Genomic DNA, 12187 nt, shown 5'->3' on the forward strand with positions numbered 1-12187 from the left:
AATGTCAGATAAAGAAAATTTTATATCAAAACCTGGCTTCTTTTGTGCCCTGGGTCTCACTCAGTTGCTATTATCCTTGTTAAACTGGTTGCAGACTATATGTGAAAACTCATCAGCTTTATTTATGTTATTGGCCTGGTCCTTGTACATATTGAAGTTAAAAATCCCTTATCTAATTTTTAAGTTAGTTTTATAAATAATTAATTTATTATTTTCATTGTGTATTTCCCTTTTTCAAACATTACAAAATTACAAATAATTTTTTAAAGATTTTAACTAACTTTATTATTGTGTATATTATCCCTTGCCGGGAGCCACAGATACTATTGGAAATATGAATGAATTATGTCTCTATTACTACCTATACATATACCTACATATATACACTCCACACACATATAATATCAATATTCATATACATTACATGTGTGGGGGAGGGTATGGAGAGAGTCAGAGAGAGACAGAGACAGATAGAAAGTATATATTTGTTTATGTTTGTGTGTGCATGGGCAGCAAGAGAGAGAGAAAACAAGAGAGAATGTATCTGATCATCTGATTTTAAGTGATATGCTGTATTTTTACATATCTATAGTTTAGATTCACAAAAACTATCCCATCTTTCAACTACTAGACATAACACTGAATGGTGCTAAGGCATTCAAACAGCAAATATGAAGTCAGCAAGACATAAAACTATGAACAACACAAAGAAATTAATTTTTCTCTAACATATTTTAATAATCAGTAAATAAAACATTAACTATTTCAACACTAAATATAATGTAAGCATGAAAACATTAACATTTTAAAAGAGAAACAATATTTTTTCATCGAGATATGTTCATATTACACTTGGTCTTGCAAATATTTGAGAACATAGTCTGCACCAAGTTTTACTTTTCATGTTTTTACAATCTAGCATTATATAAGATATACTTTTTAATGTTGAAATCATATTTAGGATTATTTTAATGGAAGCATAATATTCCTTCAAGTGGTAGTATTTTAGTTTGCTTAATTATTTCACTATATTATATATTAATTGTATCTATATGTTTCTTTGTTATACTTATTGCTGCCATATGCTTCTCTGCACTTAGTTTCTCTCTTTTTCTGTCTTTTCTCTTTCTCCTCTTCTTCCTCTTCTCCCTACTTTATCCAATTTTTTTTCTTCTTCTTTTAAAGTGTTTCCATAAAGTACTTTCCCAAGAGTGGACTTATTGAGTTAGATCAAAAAGATTTTTCCATAATTTAAAATATGCATTGTCACCTTCTTTTTTTAAGTAGACTGCACACCCAGCACGGGGCCCAATGTGGTCATAGGTCAAGACCTACGCTGAGATCAAGAGTTGTATGCTTAACCTACTGAGCCACCCAGGCACCCCGTCTTGTTGTTTTCTTTTTTTCTCTTCTCTTCTTTTTTCTTTTTTCTTTTCTTTTCTTTTCTTTTCTTTTCTTTTCTTTTTTCTCTTCTCTTCTCTTCTCTTCTCTTCTCTTCTCTTCTCTTCTCTTCTTTTAGAGAGGGAGACAGAGAGAGAGAGCAAGCTCATGACTGGGAAGGGCAGAGGGAGAGGGAGAGAGAGATCCCAAGCAGGCTCCACACCCAGGACAGAGCAGGATGCAGGGATCAATCCCACAACTGTGATTTCATGACCTGAGCTGAAATCAAGAATCAGAAACTTAACTGACTGAGCCACCCAGGGGTTCTTGTCATGTTCTTTTCTAAATGGAAGTATGAATTTGTACTGCCACATGGGCCAGTTTTGCTTGAAAATTTACAACACTTGGCTATTATTTTTTTTTAATTTCATGCTAATTAAAACACCTCATACTTACTTAAAATTTGTTAATACTAATAATGAATATTTTATTATGAGACTTATGATTATACAAAAAAACAGTGAACTTGTAGGATGCTATACATTCAAGACAGGCATCTATTTTTGAAGAGATTTTTCTTTCTACCTTTATTCTACTTTTATTTTTTCCACAATTTTGAGATAGCATATTGCAAGAAGTTGAGTTTCTATTTGAAGTGTAGGTATGTGCTGTTAAGAAATGAGACTACAGATACAAAATGGTATGAATTTCTTCTCAAGAAAATTTGTGTATTTTATCACAAGTTAAATCTCAAAACCATAATACATTATTTTTTTAAGTTTTTTAATGTTTACTTATTTTTGACAGAGAGTGAGACATAGAGCATGAGCGGGGGAGGGGGAAAGAGAGAGGGAGAGAGAGAGGGAGACACAGAATCCGAAGCAGGCTCCAGGCTCTGAGCTATCAGTACGACAGCGAGAGTACGACGCGGAGCTCGAACTCACAGACCACAAGATCATGGCCTGAGCCAAAGTAGGATGCTCAACCGACTGAGCCACCCAGGTGCCCCCATAATACATTTTTTAAAGTTTATTTGTTAATTTTGAGAGAGAGACAGAGACAGAGACAGAGAGAGAGAGAGAGAGAGAGAGAATCCCAAGCAAGCTCCTTGTTGTCAGTGAGTACCGAGCCCAATGTGGGACTTGACCCCACATACCAGAAGATCAGGACCTGAGCTGAAATCAAGTCGGACACTTAATTGACTGAGCCACCCAGGCACCCTCAGAATACATTGTTTTTATAGTTTTGACAAAATTCGGAATTCTTCCCACTTTTGAAATTGTGATAGTCACGGATGATTTTCAAGGGACGTCATTTCTATAGGTATATTTTTTTACTAATAGTTTCATTCAACCAAAGTCAAAGAGTTTGCAGTATAAGAAGTCTAGCTGAGTGATGATGATAATCTTTTCATGCATGAGGTAATTAAATAAGACGAACTACAGGGAGCTGTTTAGTTAATGGTATTTCTATGCATCTAATTGATGCAGAGGGCATGCTGGCTACAATGGTTTAGAAGAATACCATGTTCTTCATACCCCATGATATATCCCCCATCATCAAGTTCATACTCCCAAGTCTGTTGGGAATTCAAGTACATGGATCCCAGTGCCAGAAGAAAAGCTGTAACAGTGTTTCTGAATTGCCACCTTCCTGGGAAATAAATTGCACACTTGAATCATGCCTTTTTATTTCAGTGACTTCCTTCCATCTCCTGCTTTCCCATTATTCACAACCCCAAGGTTCACAACCTTTTTCTGGTTGTGGCTATTACCTAGAACCCATAATGGCTGTTGATCTCTTCTCTTCTTAACACCATGGTCTATTTACAATCTCAACTCCCTGTGTGTCAAACCTTTTTGACTGCCCTCTGACCTTGGGGGTCTTTATGATGATTGTAGCTTCCTGCCTCTTGGTGATTAAATGTTACCTCCTTGGCCTCATGGCCGAATCATTATCTTCATGGATATCATTGAGCCCAGCTTTGTGAACATCTCTCCTGCATTAATTCATGTCCCCAGAGGAGAATCTCCACTACACATCTTAGTGATGTTGGTGTCCCTCTCACCAGTACATTCCTGATGACCTTCATTGAACAGTGTTTCCTCCGGCCTTCCAGTGACATATAATCCACTGACGGGCATTTTGCCCTCAAATAGTATATTCACCACAGCAATCTCACCTCCTTCAGCTCCTTTTAGTGCCTTTTCTGCTGTCTTCCAGAGCAGCTAACACATATCCATTTGATTTAGGCTTAGCTATCTCTTTTGGAGAGCCATGCTAGCAGTGAGTTCACCTATTCCCTTGGGGTCCTTCCTAGGGTATTGTATCTCATGTCCAAAGAAAGTTGCCCCAAGTCAATGAATTCATGCTTATTCAGTCTGAAGGTTTTGGTTACTTTGATCAAGAACTTGCCAAACTTCATCGCAGGAGTATTGGCCTGGCTCCTGACTGTAGATCCTGAATCTTCTAACCCCTCTTTCCACTCATGTCAAGTTTAGCATGTCCCCAGTCAAGTCATGCTGGGATTTATCCCTAGATAAGGGACTTAACAACCAAAAGAGTAGGTGGGTGAAATTTCTGATGGGGGTACATGTTCACTTGTGGAGGAGAAATCTCTATAGCATTTTTCAGCACAGGAGACGTACTATCTCTTATTTGGAAGTGCAGGGGGAGCACCTCTGCAAGGCATGAGGAACCAGGTGCCTTATAAAGTCAGTATCTTCAGAAGCATCCCTCTACATATCAGCATCCATTTTTCAGCATCCCATATTTCTTTCCTCACAGGGGCTCTAAGCTTAGCATAAACAGACGTGCAGTGGCTGAGCATTACACAATCTCTAGAGCTAGGTGACTCTAATTTGCAAGAGTCACAAAGTTCCAGAACTATGTCTTTTTGTCTCTGAGAGGCCTGCTTTGGAGCACAGGACATATTTCTGAAATAAACCCTGTTACCAGAGGAATAAATAACTACCATCGAGCAGGTTAGGGTTATGCACTGAATCAGGCCAAGAGTTGCCATCACCTGAGGCAAATGGACTAAGAGTGGATGATTCATCATTTACAAGCAAAATTTGGATAGTGTTCCCACAAAAGGGAGGGGCTGCTAGGCAGCAAACCTGCAAGTATCTTTAAAAAAAGTACTAAAGATTGCTTCCTATATAATATATAAATTATATAAGTTATTTATACGTTCTGAGCTGCTTGGAACCAAAATGGGAATTTATTAAAGTGTAAAGACGTCTAATAAAACAGATTTTTAGACAGCAAAACGTCACATCTCAGATGTGAAAACGTTCATCAGTCATCGGTTCGCGTATTCATTCATTGAAGGAACTCATCGACTTTCAGCCTACCTTGCGATAGGCACGTGGAGCTGTATCTGCAGATCGAGACTCAATCTCAGTTCTATTCTTAGCAGAACGGTAGGTCTGTCCAGTAGGGTGTGGATTAGAGAAGTAAAAGAAACCCCAGAAAGGCAGTGACAGCACGCGGGGAATAGCAGTTATGGCATGTACATTATGTGGAGGCCAAATGGCAGAGTAGCTATACTCTACTAATAATTAGTATTATTATATGAAGCATACAAGTAACTGGGCCTCTTCCCACAAGCCGTCCTGGGAGTGGGAAGCGAACTCCCTTAAGTAGGACTTTACTTGACTTTGAGTTTTCCCAACAGTCGCCCAACTCGCGTCCCTCACACACTCTGCCAGGTTGGCGCTACCACGCTCCTCCTTGGCAGCCTCCACCCTCGGCCAGCAGGGGCCGTCAGAACGGGCCGCCCGGGGTCACCTCGAGGAGGCCAAGGCAGGCGGATCCGCAGGGCCGACCTGGACGCAAGGCGGGCGGACGGAGGTGCCTCCAACCCCAGCTCACGCCCCCACCCCCAACTTTCCCCGGGCGAGCGCGCGCTCGGGTCGGGAGCGGGGACGCGGTGCGCGTCGGAGCGAGCGCGCTAGTCCCCGGCGCGCCCGCCACGCTCGCCCGGCAGCGGCTCCCTTCCCCGCGCCGCCTGCGCTCGGGATCAGCCCGAGTGGCCCGCGCGCCGAGCTCCCTCCACCGCGTCGCCTCCGGACGCCGCCCGGACCGCGGGGCCACCCGGGGAAGGAGGATCCCGCGGACGGCTGCAGCCCGAGGTAATCGCCAGATGACGGACGGGGCCGGTCCTCGCGCAGACACCCGACCCGGGCGACTTGCGATGCGGACTCCGGAGGTGGCACCGTCGGTCCGAACAAGTTTCTCGAGGCTTTGAAATGATATGGTTGAAAATGACATTTTATTTAGCCATCTTTTGTCTTCTGTTTTAATTAAGTTTATTTAGACCAAGAGGTGAGACTTCCGTGGTGTACTTTGGGTTGAAAACATTATTCTGAAAGTTTATTTATGTTGTGGTTATTTGCATATGTATGTTGGCTATAGCTAATTTGAAACCATTAAGTTAAAATATTCAAGAAACCTTACTGGATCGCTGTGGCACTTAGGCATCATCTTATCAGCTTAGTTAGCATCTGTCTTCTGCGAATGGTACTTAAAACCAGTCCCTTGGGTGAAGGGTTTTGCTTCTTACACTCTGTTGCACTGAGTCTCACCAGGTTCACAGACCTTGTATGGCTAATTGTAGTAACATATTAGATAATCACAAAGTTATGGGGCCACTACCAATTTGGCCTTTTCTTGTGAAGCCTCTTTCCAAAGGGCCTAAACAGATAGGAGTGGATACTGCGGTTTTCTGTTTCTTTCACACCTGTCTTAAAATTTTCTGAAGTGCTGACTTCAGCTTTTTGAAATTTAACTTTAGTTAATTGTGTCCTAGGATTTGGCGAATCCAATAGAAATAACCCACTTGTGTAGTATAGTAACTTCTAAAATAAATTAAGCAACTTTGTTTCTCTTAAATTTAATTACTGAGATAATTTCAGAATTGACCAAGGACTGATTTTGTTCTGTTAGTTGAAATCATATCAAATTAAATCAAGTAAAACAAAACTTAAAGAAAAAACCCCACAGTTTTCCTTCTAAGTTATTTGTAATTTTCTCTTTCGAGACATTCCAGCATTGAAAGAGTCACTGTCCTCCCCCTTGTAATTGCTTAAGATCTCTGTCAAAATTTGTAATTGTCTCTTTGATAAGTTTGTTGAGCTAGTACCCTCTGTTGGGTGAGCCACTAGACTAGAATCCTGTAACAGATAGTAGGGATTCCTGTTTGACACAGTGCATTTCAACTTCAATTAGTTACTCTGAGAACCATTTGGCTTTTAAATTTAGTTAGGACTGAAGTTTTTCTTCCCTTTTTATAAACAGATTTAATATAGCAACAATGTTATGTGGAAGGATTTCGAGAACAACACTCTTTAAGAGTGGAAATGTCTTTATTAAAACACTAATACTTAAGTACTGAGACACAAGTGAAACCAATCTTAAACACTCAGGCATTCATACTTTGTCCTTAAAAAGAAATATTAGAACAGAATGTTGGTTAATTTCTCCATTGTATATATAAACCACATCTCCTGTATCCGTTCATCAGTTGATGGACATTTAAGCTCTTTTTGTAATTGGGCTATTGTTGAAAGCACTGCTATAAACATTGGGGTACAAGTGCCCCTATGAATCAGCACTCCTGTATCCTTTGGATACATTTCTAGTAGTGCAATTGCAGGGTCATAGAGTAGTTCTATTTTTAATTTTTTGAGGAACCTCCACACTGTTTTCCAGTGTGGCTGCACCAGTTTGCATTCCTACCAACAGTGCAAGAGCATTCCTGTTTCTCCACATTCTCACCAACACCTGTTGTTTCCTGATTTGTTCATTTTAGCCACTCTGACCGGTGTGAGGTGGTATCTCAGCGTGGCTTTGATTTGTGTTTCCCTGATGATGAGTGACATTGAGCATCGTTTTATGTGTCTGTTGGCCATTGGGATGGAATACTAGTTGGCAATGAGAAAGAATGAAATTTTGCCATTTGCAGCAATGTGGATGGAACTGGAGGGTATCATGCTAAGTGAAATAAGTCAGAGAAAGACAGATATATGTTTTCACTCCTATGTGGATCTTGAGAAACTTAACAGAAGACCATGGGGGAAGAAAGGAGGGAAAAAAGTTACAAACAGGGAGGGAGGCAAACCATAAGAGACTCCTAAATACAGAGAACAAACAGGGTTGATAGCGGGGTGGGAGAGAGGGAAAAGTAGGTCATGGGCACTGAGGATGTTACTTGTTGGGATGAACACTGGGTGTTGTATGTAAGCCAATTTGACAATGAATTATATTAAAAAAAAATTCTCAAAAGTTTACATAGAACATACATTTTTTTTTTTCCTTTCCAGGACTACACTAATAGAAACTCTTAAAAACAGGACTATAAATGTCAAGAGGCTTACTCTAATAGAATTTACCTCTTTTTTGTTCCCACCCTCTCCCAGTTACCACAGTATCTACCATCCCTGTGATATGCTAATTATTTTTATGCTAATTATTTTTCAATTTAAATTAGTTTAATGGGAAAAATGGGAGACTGTCTCCTCAAATATGTAAAGTCTTGATTCTAAATGGTTCTCATCATTTAAACATTTTCTTTAGCATCTTTAAAATGAAAGAATTTCAAAATATTAAAATATCTTAGAAGAACACTTGCATTTTTGTGAAGAGATTTATTAATTTGTTGATGTATAATATGACATTTTCTTTTAGCTGTTTTTTTAGAAAGTAGTATTTTTGAAAATTATAGCCAATATCTGAGTAATTTTGGTGAAATTAAAAGTTAGTTTTAATGATAGTAGGGATGCTGTCTTAAATTTTTTTACCTGGACTATATCTCATGCATGTAAAGTATATTATGAGCTAAAGCTGAAATATGCAATGGTTAATATGGGTTTGGGGAAATTGCAAATTTAGTATATGTATATTTTTAATTAAGGGAATGTTTAATGTTTGACTATCTGACTTCCTTCCAGTCAAGCTGTGCCTTAGCTGCCCTTTGGTGCTGAAGACCAATTCACAATAACTCACAACTCTCCTGACACCCACTCCTCGAGTGACCTTCGGGCCTTTTTGGAGGTAAAGTACCATATTCATTGTAATATTTATGTATTTGTTGATCATTTAATATGTGCAAAACTGTGCTGCCACGTTAGTAGGTTCCTAGATTTATTTTTTAGTTTCTGAGTTATATGTGCTCAACACCATTTTACATAGGCTTTGTGGTTTATATTGCGAGATTTTGCACAATTTGGTGATTTTTTTTAGCACTGCTTAGGTCAGATTATAATAGAATTGACTTTATATGTATGCATATATAGGTACTTTATTATGTATAGTCTGAAATATATACCTTAGAGGATAAGTAATGTAATTATGTTTACTGTAATGCTGAGATATATAATCTATTTCAGTTATATATTGCTATAGAACAAATCATCCTGGAACTTAGTATCTTAAATTAAAATTAAAAAATTAAAAGCTAGTAGCTTTTAGGGGTGCCTGGGTGGCTTAGTTGGTTATGCGTCCGACTTCAGCCCAGGTCATAATCTCGTGGTTTGTGGGTTTGAGCCCCATGTGAGGCTCTGTGCTGAAAGCTCAGAGCCTAGAGCCTGCTTCAGACTCTGTGTCTCCCTCTCTCTCTGCCCCTCCTCTCCCTCTCTCTCTCTCTCTCTCTCTGTCTCTGTCTCTGTCTCTCTCAAAAATAAGTAAACATTAAAAAAATTTTTAAAAAGCTAGTAGCTTTTGATATCTCTCATGGTTCTGTGACTTGAATGGGCTCAGCTGGGCAGTTCTCCTGATCTCATTTGGATTCTTATAGTGTGACAATAAGGTGGCAGCTGGGACTGGGAGTATCTGAGGTCAATTGGCAGGCTATGATGGCCACGCTTCCCTCTCTCTCCAAGTAGCCCGAAGCCTCTTCTCTCCACTTGGAAGCCTCTTCTCTCCACACCTAAACACAGGGAAATGGAATAATATGAGACAGTGAATCTAAAGTAAATCCTAAGGAATCATGACACCATCATGGTCTAATACCAAATTGTGCCATAGGAAATGCTTGACTCCTCACATTCATCTTAAGAGAAATCTGTGTAAATATGCAGTTCTCAAACAATAAATCAGGATGGGGAACCTTATTTTTATTACTAAAAGGTTGCCTTCTAATAAAAAAATTAAAAATGATTTTGTTTTGAGGCTAAATTAAAAAATACAGGTATTAACAAAATTCATTGTAAATACAACAACATAATGAGGGGGAAAAGTTCATTCTTTCTTTTTTTTGAAATGTAATTGAGGTAAAATATCCCATTAGTTTCAGGTATGTGTCATAGTGATTTGATATTTTTATGAATTATGAACTGATCCACATGATAAGTCTATTTACCATCTGTCCCATACAAAGTTATTCAAATGTTATTGACTCTATTTCTTGTGCTGTACATTACATCCCCATGATTCATTTATTTTATCACTGGAAGTTTGTACCTCTAAATGCCCTTCATCTATTTCACCAACCTCTCAACGTCCTCCCTCTTGTTTATTTCCTGTATCTATGAGTCTGTTTTTTCCTTTTCTGTATTTTTGAGATCTCACATATAAGTGAAATCATACAATATTTATCTTTGATTTATTTCACTTAGCAAAATATGCTCTAGGTTCATCCACATTATAAGATTTCATTTTTTATGGCTGAATAATATTCCATTATGTCTGTCTCTCTGTATATGTATATTATATACTACTCTTCTTTATTCATTCATCTGTTAACAGACACTTACGTTGCTTCCATATCTCACTATTGTAAGTGATGCTGTTATAAGAAAATGGTACATATATGTTTTTGAATTAGTGCTTTTGTTTTCTTTGGATCGATACTCAGAAGTGGAATTGCTGGATCATATGGAAGTAGTACTTTCAATTTTTTTTTTAACGTTTATTTATTTTTGAGACAGAGAGAGACACAGCATGAATGGGGGAGGGGCAGAGAGAGAGGGAGACACAGAATCAGAAGCAGGCTCCAGGCTCTGAGCCATCAGCCCAGAGCCCGACGCGGGGCTCGAACTCGCGGACCGCGAGATCGTGACCTGAGCCTAAGTCAGACGCTCAACCGACTGAGCCACCCAGGCGCCCCATGAGGAACCTCTATATTGTTTTCCATAATGGCAGCAGCAATTTATATTCCTACCAACAATGCATAAGAGTTCCTTTTTTTCTGCATTCTCTCCAACACTTGTTATTTTTGGTCTTTTGATATCTAATCTGACCAGGGTGAGTTACTGTTTCATTAGGTTTTGGTTGCATTTTGCTGATTAGTGAAGCTGAGCATCTTTCATGGGTCCATTGGCCATCTGTATGTCTTCTTTGGAAAAAAGTCTATTCAAGTCCTATGCCTTGTTTTTAATTGGGTTGTATGTTTTTTTGGTGTTGAGTTGTATGAGTTCTTTATATAGTTTGGATATTAACCCCTTATTGGATATATCATTTGCAAGTACCTTCTCTCATTCAGTAGGTTGCCTTTTAATTTTGTTGATGGTTTCCTCTGCTGTGCAAATGCTTTTTAGTTTCATGTAATCTCATTTGTTTATTTTAACTGTTGTTGCCCTTGATTAAGGGACTAGTTCAAAAAAATATTGCTAAGACCAGTGTCACAGAGCATACTGCCTATGTTTGTTTTCATGAATTTTGTGGTTTCAGGTCTTACATTCAGGTCTTTAAATCCTTTTGAATTTATTTTTGTTTATAGTATAAGATAGAGGTCCAGTTTCATTCTTTTGCATGTAGCTATCCAGGTTCCCCAATGCCATTTAAGAGACTCTCTTTTCCCCATTGTATATTCTTGCCTCCTTTGTCATAGTTTATTTTTTATTTTATTTTTTTAAATGTAACTTATTGTCAAATTGGTTTCCATACAACAGCTAGTGCTCATCCCAACATCCTTTGTCATAGTTTCATTGCCCATATATGCATGGGTTTTTCTTCTGAGTTCTCTATTTTGTTTCATTGATTTATGTCTGTTTTTGTGCAAGTGCCATGCTGTTTTGATTATCATAGCTCTGTAGTATAGTTCAAAATCAGGGAGTGTGATACCTCCAGCTTTATTCTTCTTTCTCAGAATTTCTTTGACTATTTGGGGTCTTATGTGGGTCCATACACATTTTAGAATTCTTTGTCTAGTTCTGTGAAAAATTCCACTGCTATTTTGATAAGGATTGGATTGAATCTGTAGATTACTTTAGGTTGTATGGACATTTTAACAATATTAACCCATACAATACATTACCATGATATATCTTTCCACTTATTTGTGTAATTTTCAGTTTCTTTCATCAGTGTCTTACTGAATTCAGAATACAGGTCTGTCACCTTCTTGGTTAAATTTATTCTTAGATATTTTAATATTTTTGAGAAAAATGTAAATGTGATTGTTGTCTTAATTTCTCTTCCTGGTAGTTTGTTATTACTGTACAGAAACACAACTAATTTCTGTATATTAATTTGTATGCTGTGACTTTACTAAATATATTTACCAATTCTAATAGCTCTTTGGTAGAGTCTTAAGGGTTTTCTATGTATAATATGTCAGCAGCAATCAGTGACAGTTTTACTTATTGCTTTTTAATTTGAATGCTTTTTATTTCTCTTTCTTGTCTGATTGTTATGGCTAGGACTTCCAATACTATGTTAAATAATAATGGCAAGAGTGGGCATCCTTGTCTTGTTCTTGATATTAGAGGACAAAGTTTCAGCATTTCATCATTGACCATGATGTTAGCTGTGGGTTTATTGTATATGGCCTTTATTATATTGAGATTTTATCTTTTATATCCAC

The 12187-nt window shown here is 38.1% G+C and overlaps 1 non-coding gene across 1 annotated transcript; it reads right to left on the bottom strand.

The window, feature by feature from the left end:
- Window positions 1-10399: 10399 nt before the first annotated feature.
- On the bottom strand, window positions 10400-10484 carry TRNAL-UAG. The gene has a single exon. It is a non-coding gene; the product is annotated as a tRNA-Leu (tRNA).
- Between the last annotated feature and the right edge of the window lie 1703 nt (window positions 10485-12187).

This window comes from Panthera leo, chromosome B1, assembly GCF_018350215.1.
Source record: "Panthera leo isolate Ple1 chromosome B1, P.leo_Ple1_pat1.1, whole genome shotgun sequence".
In the NCBI taxonomy this organism is placed as follows: domain Eukaryota; kingdom Metazoa; phylum Chordata; class Mammalia; order Carnivora; family Felidae; genus Panthera; species Panthera leo.